The sequence below is a fragment of the Styela clava genome, chromosome 11, assembly GCF_964204865.1.
Source record: "Styela clava chromosome 11, kaStyClav1.hap1.2, whole genome shotgun sequence".
In the NCBI taxonomy this organism is placed as follows: domain Eukaryota; kingdom Metazoa; phylum Chordata; class Ascidiacea; order Stolidobranchia; family Styelidae; genus Styela; species Styela clava.
Genome location: NC_135260.1, coordinates 4,274,439 through 4,288,301, shown reverse-complemented (window position 1 = coordinate 4,288,301; position 13,863 = coordinate 4,274,439). Strand labels below are relative to the sequence as shown.

The following is a 13,863-nucleotide window of genomic DNA, read 5'->3' as shown; positions in this document are numbered from 1 at the left end:
CAAAAAATTCCACGATCTCATTGTTAAAAAAATTTTTTGCAGAAAATTAATCTAGAATATCCGGTGATATTGATTGATAGTTTGTATACAGGCACCAAATTTGGCGTTCACACTAGGGTATAACTGGGATACTGGGACTGAAGGTTCTGGGATATTTGATATACGTGACATTTTGAACTGTATATCGCGACACATTAGTAATATGACGGGGTGTCTGCGATGGGTTTTTGAACAATATATAGCAGTCTGTAGGAGCATTTAATAATATTACTCCACGATAAATAATATTGTATGCGCTTTTGGCAGACGTATGCATGGGAACAATCTCCGTACGCAACGTAATTGGAAGTTTGTTACTGGAAACGCGGTAGCCTAAAACACTCACTAAGTCGTGGTGTTTAAAACATTTTTTTGTTGTGTACCATGTACCAAGTTACGTGGAATAAGTCGCAATGTATACAATTATGATTATCTACGACAGTGTTTCACATCTAGTTCTCAAACGTTTATGTACCGTAGTAATCCTATAGTTGCTCTATGAGTCATCATCGCTCCCTCTCCAAAACGTCACAAAAAAGAATATTGCAAATCTGATTATGATAGACTGATCACTATGGCGTTGCAGTGACGTAATGTTTGGGTTACGTTTGTTTTCATGCGGGGACCAGGAATGACATATGCAAAAATTGTTAGGCCACCCGCACGCATATAGGTATTTGTAGTTGTACCGCTATAAAAGACTAGGTCTAACGGCTCTCACAAACACACATAATCTAGACTCTGCAGCTAAAACGCTGCTGAATATCAAAACAATAACTTCGAATACATACCTGAGAATGCAGTTCCACTTCGTGAACTAAACAGGTTATTGAAATTGAGTTGTACTTCACTAAATTCCGACTGATATCATCAATTCGGAATATGCCTACAACCAAAAGATAACTAAATTACCACGCTGCAACCCCGGGCAGGGGCCCTCCATCCTTGCGCAGGGGCCATGCTAATCTTCTCTAGATCGTTCCAATTTTTTTTATATGTACACTCGAAAGTAGTACGAAACCATTTTAGGTAAGTTATAGTCCACGAGCGCCTCCAGTGATAGTAATAACGCGAATAGGGAAGTTTCAGAGAATGTATTACATCAAGTACGAAAAAGTTCGTAGGAAGTTCGTAATACTTAAACTAGCTGCATCATAGATTTGATATTATCAGTGATGTAATTCAGGGAAATTGCACGGGTTACTGATCCGTGAGATGATTTCATTATCTTGCATAAACCTTTTCTAGTCAGTTCTGTACAAGAGAGAAACATTCTTAAAGATTTGAACCCAACACAGTATATTTCATAACTAAATATCCTTCATTCAACCTATCACCCAAAGCTTCATAAAATTTGTATATATATTATAAACGTATTGCAGTGGCGGCGCGTCAATAGGGCCAACCGGGGCAATGCCCCGGTTGTTTTTTCGGTATAATAAAAAATATTCGAAAAATACCTCAATATCGGTTGCACAGACTGTCTACACTAGCCATATTCTCCCGACATGGTTCATTTTTCGCTCGCAAAGCCTTCGCCGAACGTCGACGGGGCGACGCCGATTTTGCCCCGGTTGCTCATTGTATATCGTATTCTCTCTTTTATCTTCCACTCGCCGCGTTTGTCTCGTTTGTTTTCTGTTTCTTTTACTAAATCATCGGGGCCGATCGGGCTAGCCCCGAAATTATGACGACACAATGCCGACGTTTCTTACAACAACGTGTTGACATATTCACGCATTCCTTCTCGTTCGTTGGTTGCTTGAAGAGTTGATAGTTTCCTCGCCTTCGTTTTTGTCGCTTGTTTCGCTATTTGAATCAGTTAGAGACCTTTAGTCCATTTGCTTTCGATTTTCCACATTCCTTTTGAGCCCCTCACTTCTTTCCGGCTTCGCATTTCTTAGCCTTAGACCTCATAATGAATAAGGTTGATGCACTACTTCGCACTCCGTTTTCGCAGCTGCCGCTGGAACAAAAATTAGAGGTACAACGTCTTGGGCCTTATCAACCAAAAAATTGTTCACTGGAACAATCCCATGACGGAGGAAAGCGTCGGCGTACATTCTGCGCAGAAACTTGGTGTAAAAAACACGAATGGTTGTGTTACAGCGAGGACAAAAATGCACTTTTTTGTTTTTATTGCCTACTTTTTGCTACCGCCCGTGACTCATTGGTCATTGGCCCGTTGGTGTAAATTTTGTTTTAGAGAACTTAAACATCTTTCCGAGCGTGCCAGGGATCATCAATCTTCTATGGAGCATCTGGACAATGCAGTAAAATACCGAACATTCGGAAATGTTAATATTGCAGCACAGTTGGATGAAGGACGCGCGGTTTCTATTCGTCGGCACAACCAAAACGTCGAGAAAAACCGCCATGTTCTCGGTCGATTGATAGATGTTTTGAAGTTCATTGGTTATCACGAGCTGTCCCTCCGTGGGCACGATGAACGGGCTGGCTCTTCTAATAGAGGGTTATTTGGTGGAATACACCGCATCCTTAGATACAGTATTGAGAGATCATCTTGGTGCCGCAACTGTTTCGAAAGGGACATCTAAGGATATCCAAAATGATTTGCTCGACTCAATGTATAAAATTTATTTACAACATTTGGCTCTGGAAATTGAGAATTCCTTTCGATTCAGTCTGACGAGACAACTGACATCACGTGCGTTTCCCAACTGGCTGTGATTTTTCGGTTTGTGAAAGATGGTAAACCTACCGAGAGATTTCACAGCTTTGTACCAATCGTTGATCGCACGGCTTGCGGGATATCGACTGTAAAGGATATCGACTGAAAGAAGTGTTACAGCCTTACAACGCGAAGTCAAAATTGATAGCTCAAACTTATGACGGCGCGGCAGTCATGAGTGGGTCGAAACATGGTGTTCAAGTTTATATAAAAGAAGATTTTCCTCATGCGCATTTTTTACATTGTTATGCACACCAATTTAACCTCGTTATTAAAAATATGTGTCTTGATACCCCTCTCGTCCGTATATTTTTTGCAAATGTTTCGGGGTTTTCTTCATTTTTTCCGTTTCGCCGAAGCGCTCTGACCTCCTTCGCCAGATATGTAGCCGCCGTCTCCCAGCTTGTGCACCAACACGTTGGAACTTCCAATCACGCGTGGTGCAAGGCGTGTCCGAAATTAGGTCTGAGCTCATTGAGTGTTTCAATGGCATTCAGACCTCTCCGGTTTGGGACGAACGCTCTGTGAGGGAGGCGGCAGGTCTAAAGCGTCTGCTAGAAGATGGTGAGTTTTCATTTTTTCTCGCTTTTTTCTCCACAATATTCTATCACGTGGATGTATTATACGGCGCATTCGGCATTCTCGTATCCGGGAAACAATAAAATACGACGACACATGGGGTGCTTCTTTACGCCGCGGGCAAACAACGCAGCGTTTGATTTTGTCTGCAAAGGAATGCTGTTGCATTCTGGTGAATCAAATAGGCGATCGTCTGCGCACTGAACACCTTGCCGCGTTCTCTTTGATAAACCCCAAAAACTTTTCAAAATTTGCACGTAAATTTCCCATCCATTTGTTGGCTACTGTCTCCAAACTTTACTCCATGATAAACGTGGGTAAATTGGAAAATGAATTGCGATGTATATACACCAATCAAACTTTTTTGAACATCACATCAACTTGCGCGCTCTATGGGTTCCTCATAGATAACACTCTAGTAACTACCTTTGCTGCGTCTTTCTGGACATCATTTTGACGACGCCTATTTCTACCGCCGACGCAGAGCAAACATTCAGCACGCTGAAGCGTATTAAAACGTATCTCAGAAACACAAAAAGCAAGATAGATTAAATTCCTTGGCTGTTTTATCCATTCACAGAGACGTTATTTCTGGGATGCATGACTTTAATCAGCGCGTTATTGAGCATTTTGCTTCCAAGAAACCGCGGCGTGTTGCATATATGTTCAAGCAGTAGAAGTCTAGCAGCATATATATCTATGAGTGAGCGACGCATGTCCTTATCTTTGCATTACCTTTCCTTTCTTCATAGTAACGTTTTAAACCTTATTTTAGGTTTTGTCTGCTTTCCCGAAGTTTCTGTCAATATGTCATTGTATTTATCTGGGTAAATATTGCATTTCCTTTTGAAAGAGGTTTCAAAATAAACTATGTCTATATTTATTAATCCCTTGACTTGGACCAGTTTTAAAGACACTTTCTTATCGTTAAAAATTGTCGCTTTTGCCGATTGGTTGTTACCGATGGAATTGTTTTTATACTCATAAAATGATGGGAGAACTTACAGCGCTCATCCTGTCCCCGTAGATGGGGGTGACTTGGTCCCGCAGTAGCTTGCCCCGGTTGTCAAAATGACCACGCGCCGCCACTGACGTATTGTACATAGAAATCAGTACGATCAAAATATTTTTTTATCTTTCGTCGTGTGGCTTTTGATGCCGCCTCTCGTTCGGCGTCTCCTTTCACCCTGAAGTGCAATTTTCCTTGAATTTGTGTATGTATAGTTCGTATTTTAAGTATGATGGAGAAATGAATTACTTTTTTTCACACCGGACTGTCTACTTATTTTTTAGCTTATAAAGGCCAATAAAATTTTGGACTTTGAACCAGGTTCTACTTTTAATGAAAGTTACCGTATTCACGGACCATAAGGCGCATGGTAAATAAATTGCTTAGATTGGTTTGCTTCATAGATTAGGCACTTCGGGCTATAAGGCTCAACCGTTTCAGTAGTGGTTTTGAGTTTGGGCATTGGAGAATAAAGCACTACCTGGCCATTCCATTAGACACACGGTCTATAAAAAGCATCGTATTTAATGCGCATGATCGATTTTTGAGAAATAAAAGGATTTAAACTGAACCAAATGGAGGTGAAGCAAAATGAAAATATTTGTTAGATTTGATCTTGTCCGTCTTATTTTGGATATTTACAATTCTCTATTGTTTAGAGATTGCAGCGAACTGTTGGGATTGATATTTTTATTATTTGTTATATTACTTTTGCCCCCGCTATCTGGTATTTGTAGATTATTGTTAGCTAGTTATTTTCAGGAGGAACGCGACATACAATTTAAGTAGGGGACGCGGCCTAAAGTATTTGAGCATCATTGTGATAGTGATTAGCTGGCACAAGGCTTATTCATAGTAATCCATGCACATCTGACTTCCGTGTTACCCCGAAAATAAGACCTATCCTGCAAATAAGACCTAGTCTAAATTTAAAAAATGATGTTAGCCTTTATTGACTTAGTAACTTTAAAAAATTCAGAAATATTATAAATGTGTCGCCTTCCTTGTACATTGTCAAAGCTGACCATCTTTTATAATTAACAAGAGAGCTATGCCTCAATATATGAACACGAAATCCATAACGAATTGTTTGATCACCAGTTTCCCGAAAAAACTACGTTAGTTCGTGTACCATGGGGAATAAAAAAAACTGTGCTGTCCTATTCTAACCAATGGGACGTCTCCCATAAGATTCCCATGGGCAAGCCTGGTAAATGTATGATTCCCGCCAGCCCCTGAAATAATATCCCTAGTGTGTTTTAAAAATGAATTTTGAATAAGGCCCCCTTTTTCGGGGAAGCACGGTAGACAAACTTGTTAAAGGGGTGATTTCTGATGTAATCTTCTTTGTTCGTAGTAAAAAGGAACTATATAAAAACCATTACCCGTCATCATACTGTGATCATATGACACCTTTGTTTCAAGAGAACAATGCAAACCTCCAAACTGGAAATATATATATACAGCTCTGATTCACAATAGGTTCGCTGAACAAGTGAAAGCAGTGAGCCGGAAAGTGCCGGCAGTATATTTGTACTGAGAACGTATTTACCTTATGGAAGTTCAGCAGTCTCGAATCATATTTCCGCTTTTTTACGACTTATAACTTGTGATTTTGAAGTATGTTAATAGGGTGCTCGTATTGATCAAAGCTTGATTGTAAAGCCAGTGTGAGTATTTACATAAGAGACTTATAAGTTGTCAAGTTTGTATAAAGAAACGTCGCATATTGTTGATAATAAATTTGTTTGTGTATTTTGTTTGCTGGGTTGGCCGTTACTGGCGTTTAATCCAATTTTGATATATTTTAGAATTATATATACCCGCCAGCCGCCACATAACGATGCCGAGCAACTATTCTTCTTGGGGACTGGCCCGATTAAATAAGCCGCCGTGATATTTTTTTTTATATAGACGTATAACCTATTTTATTACGCGGTCAATTATTTGTTGGTTTTTAGCTTAATTCTCGTTTGTATTTATTTTTAGTAATACTGTTTTTGTCCTGTGCGGCGGAGGTTGAGGGATACTGGAATGATAATAAATTTCCTTCGAATCAAAGTTAACCGTGTATGCGTTCAAGTCTGTTTAGGTCAGGGATTCTTCCTTTGCGAGCTTGCCGAACCTATATGCTATTCAGCAAGACCCCGTCGAAGCCCATCGCATTGAACGGTTAAAACGCAATCAGAACTATACAAAGGGGAACTGTGCGTAAGGTATTAGAAAGGATCATTGTGGTGTACCTGAGACAGCCACCCCAATTCAACAGAAAATACATTTCGTAAAATCTAACGACCTAATTATATGCTAGAATACTAAACGCCATAAAGTACTTTTATGGTCTCAATTGTAACATGGCAAATATTTTACCTGTAATTACTACAAAGTTAATGAACTGCACTTGTTTTCCATCAGCGAAATTTTGCCGTATCATATCTTCAGTAAAGCAAAATAGATGCTGCAAAGATTTTACAGTATACTGCTTGCCTTACCACATATACAATTAATTACTACTGAGTGGCAAATTATTATCAATTATAAAGCGAGATATCGATCGCAGACCGCCGACTTATCGACCCAGCGGCGTGTATCCTTTGCTCTGACTCAATAGCTACACCGCGTGTCCCATTACTGATAAATTAATAACTCCCTAAATATACGACATGTGACAAAATCGTACTGTCAATGTGCTTTCGAGTGCTGAACCGGTCCTAGGGTCTTCCCACTCAATTGATTGTCCTCTATTTTGTTTCGTAATCTGCATTCCATCAGTTCTATAGTCAAGTATAGCGTGTAATATTCCATGTGCACAACTAACTTGAATATTTATAAGTCACTTACTTAATCTTGACGCGAGATAGCGCCGTCAGAACACAGAAAAACGCAGGAAGTCGCACGATGATTTTCGAAGCAATAATAATCTGTTTGCACCAAGTCAAGCGTGTCGGCGAATTCAACATCGGGAGAAATTTGCGGAGTTACACGGGGTTGGTTGTATATCTATCTTATGGTCTGGTATACACTTGGGTATACCCTATACCCGGTTGAAGAGCACTGGCCTAGAACACTCACTGAGTCGTGGCGTTTAAAACATTTTTTGTTACGTGTACCAAGTTACGTGGAATAAGTCGCAATGTATACAATTATGATTATCTAGTACATGTAGAGTGTTTTTCATCTAGTTCTCACACGTTTTTTGACCGTCATCATCCTATAGTTGCTATATGAGTCATCATCGCTCCCCCTCCAAAACGTCACAAAAAAGAATATTGCAAATCTGAACATGATAGACTGATCACTATGGCGTTGCAGTGACGTAATGTTTGGATGACGTTTGTTTTCAGGCGGGGGCAAGAAATGGCATATGCAAAAATTGTTAGGCCACCCGCACTATAAGTATTTGTAGTTGTACCGCTATACAAGACTAGGTCTACCGGCTTTCACAAACACACATAATCTAGAGTAGACTCTGCAGCTAAAACGCTGCTGAATATCAAAACATTAACTTCGAATACATACCTGAGAATGCAGTTCCACTTCGCAAACTAAACAGGTTATTGAATTGTACTTCACTAAATTCTGACTGACATCATCAATTCGGAATATGCCTACAACCAAAAGATAACTAAATTACCACGCTGCAACCCCGGGCAGCGTTGGGTTTTGCGTATCGCAAGGAGGTATCGTTAAATCACAAGTAGGAAATTAGTGGGCGAAACCATTTTAGATTTTTTTTAAAGAGAGGCACGCTTCACGATTGCGCGTGTCATCCTTGTACAAGGGGCCATGCTAATTTTCTCTGGATCGTTCCAATTTTTTTATATGTACACTCGAAAGTAGTACGAAACCATTTCAGGGTAGTTATAGTCCACGAGCGCCTCCAGTGATAGTAATAACGCGAATAGGGAAATTTCAGCGTATGTATTACATCAAGTACGAAAAAGTTCGTAGGAAGTTCGTAATACTTAAACTAGCTGCATCATAGATTTGATATTCTCAGTGATGTAATTCAGGGGGATTGCACGGGTTACTGATCCGTGGGATGATTTCATTATCTTGCATAAACCTTTCTTAGTCAGTTCGGTTCAAGAGAAAAACGTTCTTAAAATTTTGAACCCCAAACGGTATAGTCGATAACTAAATATCATTCATTCAAACCATCACCACAAGCTTCATAAAATTTGTATATATATTGTATACGTATTGTACATAGAAATCAGTACGCTCAAAATAATTTTTATCTTTCGTCGTATGGCTTTTGATGCCGCCTCTCGTTCGGCGTCTCCTTTCACCATCAAGTGCAATTTTCTTTGAGCTTGTGTATGTATAGTTCGTATTTTAAATATGATGCAGAAATAAATTAATTTTCGGACAGTCTATTTATTTTTTAGGTTATACCGGACAGTTTACGTTTTACCGGACAGTCTATTTATTTTTTAGCTTATGGAGGCCAATAAAATCTTGGACTTTGAACCTGGTTCTACTTTTAATGAAAGTTAACGTATTTACGGACCATAAGGCGCATGGTAAATAAATTGCTTAGATTGGTTTGCTTCATAGATTAGGCGCTTCGGGCTATAAGGTTCAACCGTTTTTAAAGCAATACCAGTAGTGGTTTTGGGTTTGGGCATTTAAGAATAAAGCACTACCTGGTCATTCAATTAGACACAAGGTCTATAAAAACCACCGTTATATAATGCGCATGGTCGATTTTTGAAAAATAGAAGGATTTAAACTGAACCAAATGGAGGTGAAGCAAAGTAAAAATAATTGTTAGATTTGGTCTTGCCCGTCTTATTATGGATATTTACATTTCTCTATTGTTTAAAGATTGCAGAGAACTGTTGGGCTTGATATTTTTATTATTTGTTTTTTACTTTTTCCCCCGCTATCTGGTATTTGTAGATTATCGTTAGCTAGTTATTTTCAGGCGGGGCGCGAGATAAAATTTAAATAGGGGACGCGGCTTAAAATGTTTGAGAACCATTGTGATAGTGAGTAGCTGGCACCGGACTTATTCATAGTAACCCATGCACATCTGATTATGAGCAAGTGATATAGATCAGCCAACACTTCGGATGTCTACCTTCCGTGTTACCCCGAAAATGAGACCTAGCCTGCAAATAAGGCCTAGTCTAAACTTAAAAAATGATGTTAAGATTTATTGACTTAGGTAACTTTAAAAAATTCAGAAATAATATATATGTGTCCCTTTCCTTGTACATTGTCAAAGCTGGCCACCTTTTATAATTAACAAGAGAGCTATGCCTCAATATATGAACACGAAGTCCATAACGAATTGTTTGACCACCAGTTCCCCGAAAATACTACGTTAGTTCGTGTACCATGGAAAATAAAAAAAACTGTGCTGTCCTATTCCACCCCATGGGACGTCTCCCATAAGATTCCTATGGGCAAGCCTGGTAAATGTATGATTCCCCCACAGCCCCTGAAATAAAATCCCTAGTATGTTTTAAAAATGAATTTTGAATAAGACCCTTTTTTTCGGGGAAGCACGGTAGACAAACTTGTTAAAGGGGTGATTTCTGATGTAATCTTCTTTGTTCGTAGTAAAAAGGAACTATATAAAACCATTACCCGTCATCATACTGTGATCATATGACACCTTTGTTTCAAGAGAACAATGCAAACGTCCAAACTGGAAATATATAGATACAGCTCTAGTTCACAATAGGTTCGCTGAATAAGTGAAAGCAGTGAGCCGGAATGAGCCGGCAGTATATTTGTACTGAGAACGTATTTACCTTATGGAAGTTCAGCAGTATCGAATCATATTTCCGCTTTTTTACGACTTATAACTTGTGATTTTCAAGTATGTTAATAGGGTGCTTGTATTGATCAAAGCTTGATTGTAAAACCAGTGTGAGTATTAAATAATAGACTTATAATTAATTTATCGAGCTTTGTAAAGAACCGTCACATATTGTTGATAATAAACTTAGTTGTGTACTTTGTTTGGTGGGTTCGACGTTACTGGCGTTGATTCCAATTTTGATATATTTTAGAATTATATACGGGGGGCTGGCCCTGGTTAAATAAGCCGCCGTGAAATTTTTTTATTATATAGACGTATAACCTATTTTATTACGCGCTCAATTTTGATTTATTTAACTTAATTCTCATTTGTATTTATTTTTATTAATACTGTTTTGCCCTTCTGTGCGGCGGAGGTTAAGGGTTACTGAAATGTCCTGTGATAATAAATTTGCTTCGAATCAAAGTTAACCGTGTATGCGTTCAAGTCTGTTTAGGTCAGGGGTTCTTACCTTTGCGAGCTTGCCGAACCTATATGCTATTAAGCAAGACCCCGTCGAAGGTCATCGCATTGAACGCTTAGAACTCAATCAGAACTATATAAAGGGGAACTGTGCGAAAGGTAATAGAAAGGATCATTGCGGTGTACCTGATACAGCCACCACAATTCAAAAGAAAATACATTTTGTAAAATCTAACGACCTAAATATATGCTAGAATACTAAACGTCATAAAGTACTTTTATGGTCTCAATTGTAACATGGCAATTATTTTACCTGTAATTACTACAAAGTTAATGAACTGCACTTGTTTTTCATCAGCGAAATTTTGCCGTAGCATATCATTAGTAAAGCAAAATAGATGCTGCAAAGATTTTACAGTATACTGCTTGCCTTACCACATATACAATTAATTACTACTGAGAAGCAAATTACTATTAATTATAAAGCGAGATATCGATCGCAGACCGCCGACTTATCGACCCAGCGTGTATCCTTTGCTCTGACTCAATAGCTACACCGCGTGTTCCATTACTGATTAATTAATAACTCCCTAAATATACGACATGTGACAAAATCATACTGTCAATGTGCTTTCGAGTGCTGAACCGGTCCTAGGGTCTTTCCACTCAATTGATTGTTCCTCTATTTTGTTTCGTAATCTGCATTCCATCAGTTCTGTAGTCAAGTATATCGTGTAATATTCCATGTGCACAACTAACTTGAATATTTATAAGTCACTCACTTAATCTTGACGCGAGACAGCGCCGTCAGAACACAGAAAAACGCAGGAAGTCGCAAGATGATTTTTGAAGCAATAATAATCTGTTTGCACCAAGTCAAGCGTGTCGGCGAATTCAACATCGGGAGAAATTTCCGGAGTTACACGGGGTTGGTTGTATATCTATCTTATGGTCTGGTATACACTTGGGTATACCCTATACCCGGTTGAAGAGCACTGGCCTAGAACACTCATTGAGTCGGGGCGTTTAAAACATTTTTTTTTGTTATGTACCAAGTTACGTGGAATAAGTCGCAGTGTATACAATTATGATTATCTAGTACATGTAGAGTGTTTTCCATCTAGTTCTCACACGTTTTTGTACCGTCGTCATCCTATAGTCCTATAACATCGGGAGAAATTTCCGGAGTTACACGGGGTTGGTTGTATATCTATCTTATGGTCTGGTATACACTTGGGTATACCCTATACCCGGTTGAAGAGCACTGGCCTAGAACACTCATTGAGTCGGGGCGTTTAAAACATTTTTTTTTTGTTATGTACCAAGTTACGGGGAATAAGTCGCAGTGTATACAATTATGATTATCTAGTACATGTAGAGTGTTTTCCATCTAGTTCTCACACGTTTTTGTACCGTCGTCATCCTATAGTTGCTATATGAGTCATCATCGCTCCCTCTCCAAAACGTCACAAAAAAGAATATTGTAAATCTGATTATGATAGACTGATCACTATGGCGTTGCAGTGACGTAATGTTTGGATGACGTTTGTTTTCAGGCGGGGACAAAAAATTGCATATGCGAAAATTGTTAGGCCACCCGCACTATAGGTATTTGTAGTTGTACCGCTATACAAGACTAGGTCTACCGGCTTTCACAAACACACATAATCTAGAGTAGACTCTGCAGCTAAAACGCTGCTGAATATCAAAACATCAACTTCGAATACATACCTGAGAATGCAGTTCCACTTCGCAAACTAAACAGGGTATTGAATTGTACTTCATTAAATTCCTGACATCATCAATTCGGAATAGGCATACAACCAAAAGATAACTAAATTACCACGCTGCAAACCCACGGGCAGCGTTAGGTTTTGCGTATCGCAAGGAGGTATTGTGAAATCACAAGTAAGAAATTAATGGACGAAACCATTTTAGGTTTTTTTTTTTTTAAAGAGAAGAACGCTTCACGATTGCGCGTGTCATCCTTGCGCATGGGCCATGCTAATCTTGTCTGTATCGTTCCAATTTTTTTATATGTACACTCGAAAGTAGTACAAAGCCATTTTAAGTGAGTTAAGTTATAGTCCACTGGCGCCTCCAGTGATAGTAAAATCGCGAATAGGGAAGTTTCAGAGAATGTATTACATCAAGTACAAAAAATTTCGCAGGAAGTTCGTAAAACTTAAACTAGCTGCATCATAGATTTGATATTCTCAGTGATGTAATTCAGGGGGATTGCATGGGTTACTGATCCGTTTGATGATTTTATTATCTTGCATAAACCTTTTTTAGTCAGTTCGGTACAATGGGAAAAACGTTCTTAAAATTTTGAACCCCGAACGGTATATTCCATAACTAAACATCATTCATTCGACCCATCACCTCAAGCTTCATAAAATTTGTATATATATTGTAAACGTATTGTACATAGAAATCAGTACGATCAAAATATTTTCTATCTTTCGTCGTGTGGCGTTTGATGCCGCCTCTCGTTCGGCGTCTTCTTTCACCCTGAAGTGCAATTTTCTTTGAACTTGTGTATGTATAGTTTGTATTTTAAATATGATGCAGAAATAAATTACTTTTTTTTATACCGGACAGTCTATTTATTTTTTAGCTTATGGAGGCCAATAAAATCTTGGACTTTGAACCTGGTTCTACTTTTTATGAAAGTTACCGTATTCACGGACCATAAGGCGCATGGTAAATAAATTGCTTATATTGGTTTGCTTTACAGATTAGGGCTTAGGCGCTTCGGGCTATAAGGTTCAACTGTTTTTAAAGCAATTCCAGTAGTAGTTTTGAGTTTGGGCAATGAAGAATGAAGCACTACCTGGTCATTCCATTAGACACACGGCCTATAAAAAGCACCGTTATTTAATGCGCATGGTCGATTTTTGAGAAATAAAAGGATTTAAACTGAACCAAATGGAGGTGAAGCGAAATAAAAATATTTGTTAGATTTGATCTTGCCCGTCTTATTTTGGATATTTACAATTCTCTATTGTTTAAAGATTGCAGCGAGCTGTTGGGCTTGATATTTTTATTATTTGTTATATTACTTTTGCCCATACTATCTGGTATTTGTAGATTATTGTTAGCTAGTTATTTTCAGGAGGGACGCGACATACAATTTAAATAGGGGACGCAGCCTAAAGTATTTAAGCACCATAGTGATAGTGAGTAGTTGACACAAGGCTTTTTCATAGTAATCCATGCACATCTGACTTCCGTGTTACCCCGAAAATAAGACCTATCCTGCAAATAAGACCTAGTCTAAATTTTAAAAATGATGTTAACATT

General features: G+C 38.6%; 2 non-coding genes and 1 pseudogene across 2 annotated transcripts; all 3 read right to left on the bottom strand.

Moving 5' to 3' along the window:
* Positions 1-979: 979 nt before the first annotated feature.
* Positions 980-1,055, bottom strand: LOC144430245 (U6 spliceosomal RNA; annotated as a pseudogene).
* A 6,999-nt stretch (positions 1,056-8,054) lies between these two features.
* Positions 8,055-8,162, bottom strand: LOC144430244 (U6 spliceosomal RNA). The gene has a single exon (XR_013479400.1). It is a non-coding gene; the product is annotated as a U6 spliceosomal RNA (small nuclear RNA).
* A 4,346-nt stretch (positions 8,163-12,508) lies between these two features.
* On the bottom strand, positions 12,509-12,615 carry LOC144430243 (U6 spliceosomal RNA). Its single transcript, XR_013479399.1, has one exon. It is a non-coding gene; the product is annotated as a U6 spliceosomal RNA (small nuclear RNA).
* Positions 12,616-13,863: the final 1,248 nt, after the last annotated feature.